We start from the raw sequence: 10,482 nt of genomic DNA on the forward strand, positions 1-10,482 counted from the left end.
GTTATACTTTTTAATTATACTCTAACTATACCTTCTAATTATAGATAAATACTGTACCTATACCTCCTAACCACTAAGCAACCTCTTCCACTGGTTCACTAACTTTAATTTAGTAAGCTTTCCCAGTGTCTGACATGAATGGCCCCTGTTTTTCTTCAATTCCCTTGTTTTTCATTATAACCCTACTGGATGTGAAAAACAGATTATCCCTTTCCTCTCTGCACCAGCTCTCTACATACTTGAAGCCTGTTATTTCGTCTTCCTTCAGGTTTCTCTTCTTTAGGTTGCCCTCCCCTTTCACTATTTATGTCAATATTTCTTCATGCCTCATGCTTTTTAGACCTCTAATTCAGCCTCCAGACTCTCCAGCTGGTCCAGTATTTCTTGTAGTATGGTACTCAGAAGTATGGTTCTCAAATTTAGCTGTAGTGGTCCAGCCAAGCCCTTACCAGCAAAGCAGAAAATTTTTGTTAGCGATTCTTCTGCCTTGCCTTTTTTTTTCTTTGCAGATATGTAGATGTCTGCTTCCTTATATGCTCTTCTGGTATTCTGTCATCAAATGTACAATATATTTTATTATAATTATTATTCAAAATTCCAAAATTAATAAAAGCATACCCACCAGCTTGAAATCCACAGTCTTCAGTTTTGAATGTGAGCTCTTCAAAGCCAAAGCACTCTCGTCCTTGAAACACAGACTCGGTGCATGTCAAATATATTAAAGATTGACTTTGTGATGAATGTTGCAGTCTAACAAGAAGCTAGAAACCAAATGGGCTGAGAATTTGGTTCCATTTATAATGATGGCAAAATGCAGTTGGCCTGGGCTTCTATCCATCATACGTGGCTCAAAGGATTTCTAAACTAAAGAGTCGTGCCGGCATCAGCTGTAGATTACATATTTTTATGGTTTTTGTGAAATTCCATGAGAAAGAATGTTGAAATGCTGCACATTTTACATATCAAAACCACCTGGACAGATGTTGCTTCAACTATTGACATTATGTCATGACAACTGAAATAGCATTGCCTAAATCTCTCTAATACCCTTCATGAAGGTCATCAATCATTTTTTAAATGTGCATAACACTGAAGTGTAAGATAGAGAAGGTAGCATTGCTCCTTCAGATTTAGGGATGCACGGCACTTAGCCACAGCATTTTTAATAAACTCTCAATAATGAGAAAGTACATAGTGGTATGATGGTGGCCTTGATTTATAACTCAGTTACATCTGACAATTTTAATATTTTATTTTGAAGCAACTTTACTTGCAGTGTTTCGTATCCTTTACTTTCTGGTAGTTGTAAAAAGGACTTACTTTAAGATACAGCTTGAAATCACTTCCTGATCAGAAATATATAAGGGACCTGGAAACATATAGCTATTATTTTCACATCTAGACAATCAGGATAAAGCTAAGTAAAAATTAAAGACTTTCCCTAAACAAATAGTTTTATGAATTATAGCCCACTGTTTGCCTGGTTTAGGAACAGCAGAGGAGGTATTGTATTGTAACTGTTGTAAGGATCTTGCAATCTAAAATGGCCTGGTAAAGAGCAAGGCTTTGGGCAATCTGATAAACAGTACTGGGAAGAATATCAGTTGGACATATAGTGAGGGACAATATTAAAATAAAAACGGCATGTCATTAGTTGTGTAACTTATTTCCCCTTTCCTCTTTGCCTTGAAATTATTAATCCATGAATTTCCTGCACTTATCCTGATGGGTGTGCTGAGCAGTGGCTGCCTGCAGAGGCAGGGAGCTCCACGCACGCCGCTCTTCCCACATCAGAGCGCCTTGTAGACCATAGACAGACCTGACAGCACTGGCAAGTCCAAAACCCCAGGTGCCACATGCAGACCACCCCTGCATCATCTGAGTGGCAAGGGGAGAGGTTGGCCCTGGTTTACTTCTGTGTACAGAGGTGATGCTGCAGATCACTGTGCCAAGCAGCAGGGATAGGTATTCCTCCTCAACAGGGTAGTCTGTCTTATGGAGCTAAGGGATCAGGAGATGGGAAGAGGGAAAAAGGATGCTGAGAAAAGGACACTGCAGCTAATGAAAGGAAAGGTGATGTAAACCGCTGGTGTGAGAACTGAAAGAAAACATTATACAGGATGAAGTGCTGGATTTTGGAAAAGGCCTAAGTAACTCACCCTCCACCAGGTCCCAAAAGGAGCAGAGATGCTGGGAAGCCCTGCAAAACATACCCTCTTGGAGCAGGTGCCCCAAGCTGGCTCGTCTCTCCTTGCTCCCCTCCTGGCCAGGTAACCCACGCTTCCACAACTCTCTGTGGGTGGGAAGCGTACTAGATCTGTTCTTAGAGAAATGAAGCAGCAGTTTGATTGAGGAGGAGGACAAAGAGCCTTTTACTCCCATTGTGCTGAAGGAAACGGTAAGGAAGAGAAGTTTCCATTTATATAAGCACTAAATCCAGGCTGAATAAGCGGGAAGGTCAGTTTTGAGTCATTGGCCCTGGAAATGTGGGGGAACAGACTTGACCACTTAGGGATAGAAAGTAAAACAAGGAAAGGTGGAGGTGAAAATTGTATATAACCAGATGACAGGAAAAGTGGGGAAAAAAAGGACTTGCTAAAGGAAATTATAAATTAAGGGTCAAAGTGACTGAAGGAAAACCATGAGAGGACAAAATTGTGAATTTCCAAAAAAGGGCAGTGCATCCATACTAAAAACAGTGTTTCATTAGGACTGGTGAGACTTTCAGAGAACCTGAAGAGTGTCAATGACACAAAGCGGACAGATTATATTAAATTAAAGACATATTAAAGATTTGGGATAAGCTTAGTAGAAAAACAGCAATTTGAAAAAAATATTGAAAAGACAGACAGCAGGTACAGAAGTAGTTGTTTTTAAAAGCTAAAATAATGCTGCAGTTTTACCAGATTTGGGGAAATCCAGGAAAACTCCTGTTCCTTTTCTCCTCCTGATTGGAAAACCAGGAATCTGATAGGACAGGCACAAGAAAAGTGAGGTTGTATCAGAAATTGTATTTAGAGTACAAACATACAAGATAGGAGGAGGAATGGGAGGAATTAGACTGAGGATGCAGAAACACTCTAAAGTTAAAAATAAACCAAAACAAAACAGTAACTATTTTTCTGGAATTAAAATAGCATATTGGTTTTTTTCTGTCTGCCTGCTGCCTATGAATAACATTTAGCAAAAGCTATTCTGGTCCTTTGCCCAAATGTATACTGAGACCACTGATAGCTCTGCTGTAACCAAAGCATTTAAAAACTTCTGTCAGACTTAAGCAGATGAAAATAATGTTCATCAAGAAGAAAAATATGACAGCAGGAAAAAAGCAGGAGAGTGTGTACTGCATCTTGTTCTGGAAAATCTATCATACCATAGACATAACTCTGATTTGATGTAGAAAAATAACCACACAGCAAGCTGGAAAAATAAGCTTTGCCACTTTCCTACTTTTTCTTGCAGTCTCTCCACATCGTCCTCTGTCATCACATCTCCAGCATTTAGATAATGGATGAAAGACCTGGGTGGAGTTTTTAGAATTGGGATTTTAGGAACCTCTCAAAGTACTTTGCTGAGGTTTCTGACTGAAATAATAATAGTCCTAGTCTTATGCCACACTGTTTAGCAGTAACTCTCAGAAGATTTTCTAGAATAGGTCAGTTTAATTTTTTTTTCTATCAACAAATAAGTAACACCTGGCTCACAAGTGGCTCTTCTTTGAAAGGAATTTTCTTTAAAATATGGTTGTAATAGCAGTTGACTAACAATCAGCCTGCTCTGAAGACTACAGAAATCAGTATAAAAAATCCCAGTACCACTAACCCCAACGGCTTGTCAGACTCAGCTGCAGCTTTCCCTTAGATTTCTCTCCACATCCCCTGCCAAAAACTATTGACCTTGTTTATCTTCATTTGCCTCATAAAAAGTGCCAACCGAGGAGCTGCTGAAAAACAGGTAGGAAGTTTAGGTGCAGCCCTGGAGATATGCAGAGAGGCTGCTGCTGAGCTCAATGGAGAAGTCAGTCCCAGAAATGAGCGGAGCCCTGGACAGCCTGTTGTGCTTAAGCACGGAGGTTTAGTCCAGACTGTTCATCTGCTCTTAACCGTGGTGGCTCAGAGACAGCCTTTGTGAGGGTTAGCTACCACTTGAGAAATGCTGATTAGTAAAATGTGACTAAAAACCTTCTCAGGTTTACCCCTCAGCTGACAGGGTATCATATTTTGATTTTAAATTCAGTTTCAGCTTTGAAGTGTTAAATCAGAGACTTACTTAGAAACCCCCTTTCCCGTGGAAAGGTTGGGATCACTTAACCAGCAACAGATGACAACAAGAGAGAACTTCATAAAGAAATTGGAGTAAACGAGGATTCAGAGAGTTTACAGGGCTATGGAAAACAGGGTAATAAGGCTGAGCAATTTCTCCTTGTTAGAACTGACTCAGCTGCCAACTCTTCCTCTACCTGCCCTCAGGGGAGCTGTGTCCAGACTAGGATTCCCAACCATAGATGCTTTTATCTGGGTCACAGTCTGGATTTTCAGCGAATGTGGTTTATAGAAGAATCCAGAGAGCCAGGAAGTGTAATTTCCTAGAAATCAAATGGAAGAATTACAGGTAGGGAGGGTGGGCTGAGAAGCATGAGGGAATGCAAAGACCTCATAGACGTACTAGACATGGAGTCTCCAAGAACAAAGAAGCTGAGGTCTGCAAAAACCCCAGCGAAGGAAAAGGAACACATTTCTCCACAGGGAGAAAGCTGGCTGTGATCTACTATTGCTGGCAGATGGAGCTTCAGCCTCAGCTGGCAATCTATCAAGCTTTTAAAAAAAGTAGTAAATTGTCTTGGCAATGAGTAGGAAACCAACTACAGCGCTGAAGGAAGAAAAACCACATGTTCCGACAGCTAAGTGGTTCATGAACCCTGCTTGCAAAAGAAAATGAAAGGTGGTAGTGGTTGGTGACTCACTTCTCTCAGTAGCAGAAACGTCCGTTTGTTGGTATGACCTAACGCTTATGGAGAGCTTCTGCCCAAATCTGAGCTATTGCACAAGTTTGCCAAGGCTCATTCAGCCATCTGACACCTCCTCCATGTGGCTCATTCACTTGGGAGCTAATGTTACTGCTCTAGGAACAAGCTAGAGAAAGCCGTAAGAAACAGCAAGGCTCCTGAAGTGACGATGAGAGAATCAGAGCCTCAGCTGGTGTTCTTATCAATCCCATCAGAGAGGGTAAAAACTTGAGCAAGGACAGACATATCCTGGACATAAATATATGGCTATACAGATGGTGCAGCTTAGAGGACTTGGGTTTCCTGAAGGGGGGAGGAGGTATTCATAATAGGGTCATAAGAGGGACGAGAAGGAAATGACTGAATCAGTTGTAGATATGTGTAAAGTACTTTGCCTTATATGATGCAGGATGCACATGTTCACTCTGAGATCTGGAATCTGGTGGGAGACAGACCTGTTGAAATTCTCCAGGGTAATAACAGAAGGAGGAAAGGGCATCTTTGGGAAAGAAATACAGCAGGACACAGAGAATATAAAGCTGGGTATGTTTAATTTAATTTTAGCCTTTTCATAATTAGGTATCTAATTTACACTAGTCATGTAGGCTCATATTGCAATCAGACCCCTCCACCTGTCTTAGACTGCTATTTTAGGATGGGAAGAATTGCCTCTGGCTGAATCTGTTCCTCCAGGTAGACTATGGAGGAAACCTAGATAACAAAGTGTCTAAGAGAGTTTAAGTCAGATTAAATGTTTCTCACTTACACTGTAAACGTTGTAAAAAAGAGCTGAGTGGAAATCAAACCTCTTCTCAATTTGATTCTGATCAAAAAGGAGGAAATGACTGAAAATGGGGAGGGGTAGGCAACTTAAAGGAGAATGATCAGTGAAGTGGTAGAATTGATAATTCTTTGACATGGAGGAGGAGAGAACAGTGGAAAAAAGGAGAGTGGGCTTCAGGAAAACAGATTTTCATAGCTCAGAGAATTAATTGCTAAGACCCAATAGGAAACACAACTGTAGGAAAGAGAGTCCAAGGTAGCTGGCAGTTTCTTAAATAAAGGCACAAGAAAGATGAATGGCAAAGTCAGTATAAGGAAGAGCAGCCATCTCAGGGAGTGATTTAACATTTTAGTTTAAGGGATCCAATACTGTATTCAACAGCCTTGCAAAACAGAACAGGGGAGACTTCTTTCCCTCGCTCACAAGTTTCTTCCTTCTTTGCCTCTTAGTTTCCCTTTAGTTGTAATGAAAATTAATCTTAGTTATAAGTTCCACTTCAAATTCTCCTTAATAACTAATACATGAACTTGACAGTGAGAGGCTCAACTTGGATTAGCTCTTCAGCACTTTACTCTTAAGAAAGTAATGAATATAAAATAAAAACTGGTCAAATTGTTAATGACAAGCATGAAGAACATAAACATGCAGTGGCAATGTCAGAAAGGCCAAAACACAGGCTAATTTCAGTACAGTTGTTACAAAACAGTAACAAGAAAAAGAGGAACAAGAAAGCACTCTGTAATTTTTTAAGTAGTAAGATCTAGTCTTCTGCTTAATGCAGAGGGAAGGCTAATGACAGATGTTGCCAATGGATCTGAAATGTTTCATGTTTTTCTGGCTTTAGTCTTCACCAACTGTGGTTAGATAGCTAACACAATTAACATCAATGTCAAAGAAGTAATGAAGTCAGCTGGCATAGAAAAAGAGCAACTCAGAGGCTATCTAAAGTTAAAAGTTTTCAAATCATTTGATACTCTGTTTAAATTCTCCCCAGAGGACTTAGGACACTGTCTAGGGCAATACCAGAAAATCTAGTGATTATGGAGGATAGCTGGGCTCCAGAAGACTGAAAAGATAAAATACAGTATAACACATATAAAAGGGGAAAAGGAATCCTCAGTCATTTATGGACCAGTGGAGCTTAACTTCAGCACTAGAAAGACACTGGAATAAATAAAAAAGGTTATAAGTATTTGACACATGGGTTTGTAAAGAAAAAACACTGTCAAGTCCATTGGAAGGCCTTTGATGACATAATAGAATGCTGTGTGGATAGGAAAGAAGAAATAAATATGACATACCTTTGTTTTTTAAGCTTTTGATTTGGCTTCTATCCCAATTTCATAAACAGGTTAGGAACATGTGGTTAAAATAAATGTGTGCACAGAATTAAATGAAAAAATTAATCCCAGTGTTTAGTACTAGTTGTTTAGCAACATCAAGCTGGGAAGATGCATAAAGGTGGGACCGTCCTGTGGTCGGTCTGGTACTCTCCAGCATCCACATTAAATAACTTGGACAGTAGAACAGACATACGTTTCTGAAATCTGAGGTGGTACCAACCTGGAATTGCAAATATATTAGAGGGTAAGATTAGAACTCAAAATGACCTTTAAATTGAATACATTCTTGATGTCAAGAATGACATTAAGAAATTGAATAAATGATATACAATAAATGGGACACAATTCAACAAGGATTTGTGCAAAATATGGCACTGTAAGAAATAAACAAAGGTGAAGTATAAATACAACAGAAGATCAACTGGTTGGAAAAATCCCACAGAAAAAGCTCTTGAAGCTACGGTGGATCATGCACTAAACATAAAGGGATGGTGACATACATTACAAAAGGGCTAACATCACACCCGTAATAATAAGAAGGTGGAAGACAAGTGATGGAATCCCTTCCATTTAAAATAAAACGTGACTTCAGCCAGAGCTCTGTTCTACATGTGCCCCTGAAAGACAGGGCACTTCTGGAGAGGGTCCAGAGGTCAGTGACAAGTCTGATCAGAAATGTGAAGATAAAGACCTAGCAAGGAAAGTTGAATTAATTGCTTTGGGGTTTTTGGTTTTGTTTTTGTTTTTTTAAATGCAAATAAAAGAAGTGGGGGAGAGACTTAAAAGTCATTTTCAACTATATCAAAGTTTACTGAAAAGGAGAAAGAAATGTTTGGTTCTAGTCGTTTTGAATTTTCTTTTTTCATGCACACTGGAGGTAGAACAAGTACTGTGGATTTAAAGTTGCAGCAGTGGAAATTTGCATGAAGTTTTCTTACTGTAAGGAAAGGGAAGTACCAAATTAGCTTGCCAATGATGATTCTAGAATCCTAAAAGTTTGTGGACTAGGTTAGGCAAACAGCTATTGTACACAGTAAGTAGGTAGGTAGGTAGGTAGGTAGGTAGAGATTTTGCCTTAGGTTGAGGCAGTTTGGATTACTTCTTTTAGGCTCTTTCCTACATACTTTCTTTGATTCCATTATCTTTACTGGATCCTATTCTTTCCTTCTTAGGGAACAAAAATGATTCAGAGCAATTTTAATCTCTTTTTGTTGCTTCAATCCTGTTGTCAGTTACTATATCCATTTTGAGAAAGATAAATGTGGAGAATATAAGAAATAGTCCTGACATTGGAATTACAGTCTTCTCTGGAAGGGTGCAAGATCTGTGATGGACATAACTACTGCTCCTTTGAGAAACTTTCATCTCGCTTACAGATGAGACTCACTGTAAAGCATGCGGTTATGCCAAAGGAACCGAGTTATCCATGAGCCTAGAGTTAGTGTTATTTTTAGATATCCTTGGTTTAGACTACAGCATATCTCGAAGGCTTTGAAACCACCGTAGAGCTTGGAAGACAAGTTGTGTTGCTGACAGATTCACATTCTGGAGTATGGTATGAAGTTAGTCCATTTGGGGAGTGAAAAAGGCATAAATAACTGTTCCTTTTCTTTATCTGTCAGGTAGAGCATTCTTTCGTCAGCAGGATATGACTGAAAGTTTTACACATGAGCACTTCTGCTTGAAATCTTTGCACATAAGTCAAAAATCCTTTTTCACTTGGGAGAATAAAAGTAGAGGGCTATACTCAGTTTTAAATATATACAAAATAATAAAAAAAAGGAAAACCAGACACAACAGGAAAGCATTTCCTTTCAGCTCTTTGTTTAGTAGGTTTTGTCTCATAAACTCTAATGAAAAATGTATATAACAAGCCCCTAAAAATGTAATGTTTACCTACAAATTGTGTGTTATAGACAAAAAGAAATTATGCTGCTTTCTTGATTTAATGAAGGCTAATTTCTTGTTTTATGTGAAAAGCAAATAAACACAGGTAGTCTCCTTTATGATAACAAATAAATAAAAATTAAATTTCAGTTCTAATTACTTTGGGACTGTCTTACCTCTCTCCTTTTTGAATACATATCTTAATCCTACAGTTTCATTGTTACTAAGGGCAGTTTTAATTTTTCTCATGCATGTATGGAAAGAATTTGTATTTCAGAGAGGGTTTAATTGATTTTGCTTATGTACTCCAAGAAAAAGAAATTAAAAAAATAATTAACAGAAAAAACACCAAAGACACATTTTTATGTACTGAGAGAATCTGTCATAATGTAAAATTATTTCTAACACCTAACTGCCCTGGTCCATTTACATTTATATACTAGCTGAAGAGGGAAAACTCAGATAAAAATGTCTGCAGCAGTCCCTGTAGGTATTTGAACTTTTTCTTCAAATTTCATGTGAAACATGGGAATATACTGTAGGCCCTTATAGGCCTTTTTGGTGAACATTTATTATCAATTCTATCTAATGCAAATGTAAGATTCAGGAACTAAAAAAAAAACTTGATTGATTAAAGACAGAGGAATTTTTTTTATTACGTACATGTTTCATTATGTGCATTGGAAGTTCAAAGAAATTGATTTTAGTAATCTGTTCAGGGGACAAAAATTTTCATATGTCTGTTCTATGAAATTATATGAGGCTTCATCTAGGATTAGTCAGGCAATGATTATATTCGTCCAGCTTTTACCACGCCAGAAGAAAAATGGTCCATACCTTTACTATTCTTTTCAGCTGATAATGTCTTGCTTTTTGAGAGTGGTATGTACTAGAACTGAATGCTGTTTCACTTAAATGTTGTTTCTTCCTTTGGAAAGCTGGAAAAAACAGACCTCAGCTACTCTTCTCACTGGCAAGGTTTTTCAGTGCAAATAACCAATGCCAGTGAAACCAACGTAGAAGAGCTAGCTAAGCTTAAAGCTGACTTTGAATTTTTCTTACTCATAGGATCATCACAATAGGAAAGACTATGGATTAGTTTGACTGAATAAACTTTGTACACTTCGCAATGCACAAAGGTCTGGAATTAATAAATAAATAAATTAATTAATTAATAATAAAACATTATTTTTGCACTATCTCAGTGACATTGCAAGGAAAGCATGATGATATTATCTCCATAATATAACTGTTTGATAAAATACTCCGTACCAAAAACTGTGAAAGATAAATACTAGTGGGGCACTTCAGAGGGAGTGTGGAGCAGCAAGGAAGGTGATTCATGCGTCTGTGTCTATTCGGCATTGAATAGGCGATGTCAGAGGTTCTAGAAGTCTGCTGAATGCATTTCAGGTAGATTTCTGCTTCCAGGTTTCTGGTGTGACTGACCCAAAATTAAAGGC

This window comes from Aptenodytes patagonicus, chromosome 3, assembly GCF_965638725.1.
Source record: "Aptenodytes patagonicus chromosome 3, bAptPat1.pri.cur, whole genome shotgun sequence".
Lineage (NCBI taxonomy): Eukaryota > Metazoa > Chordata > Aves > Sphenisciformes > Spheniscidae > Aptenodytes > Aptenodytes patagonicus.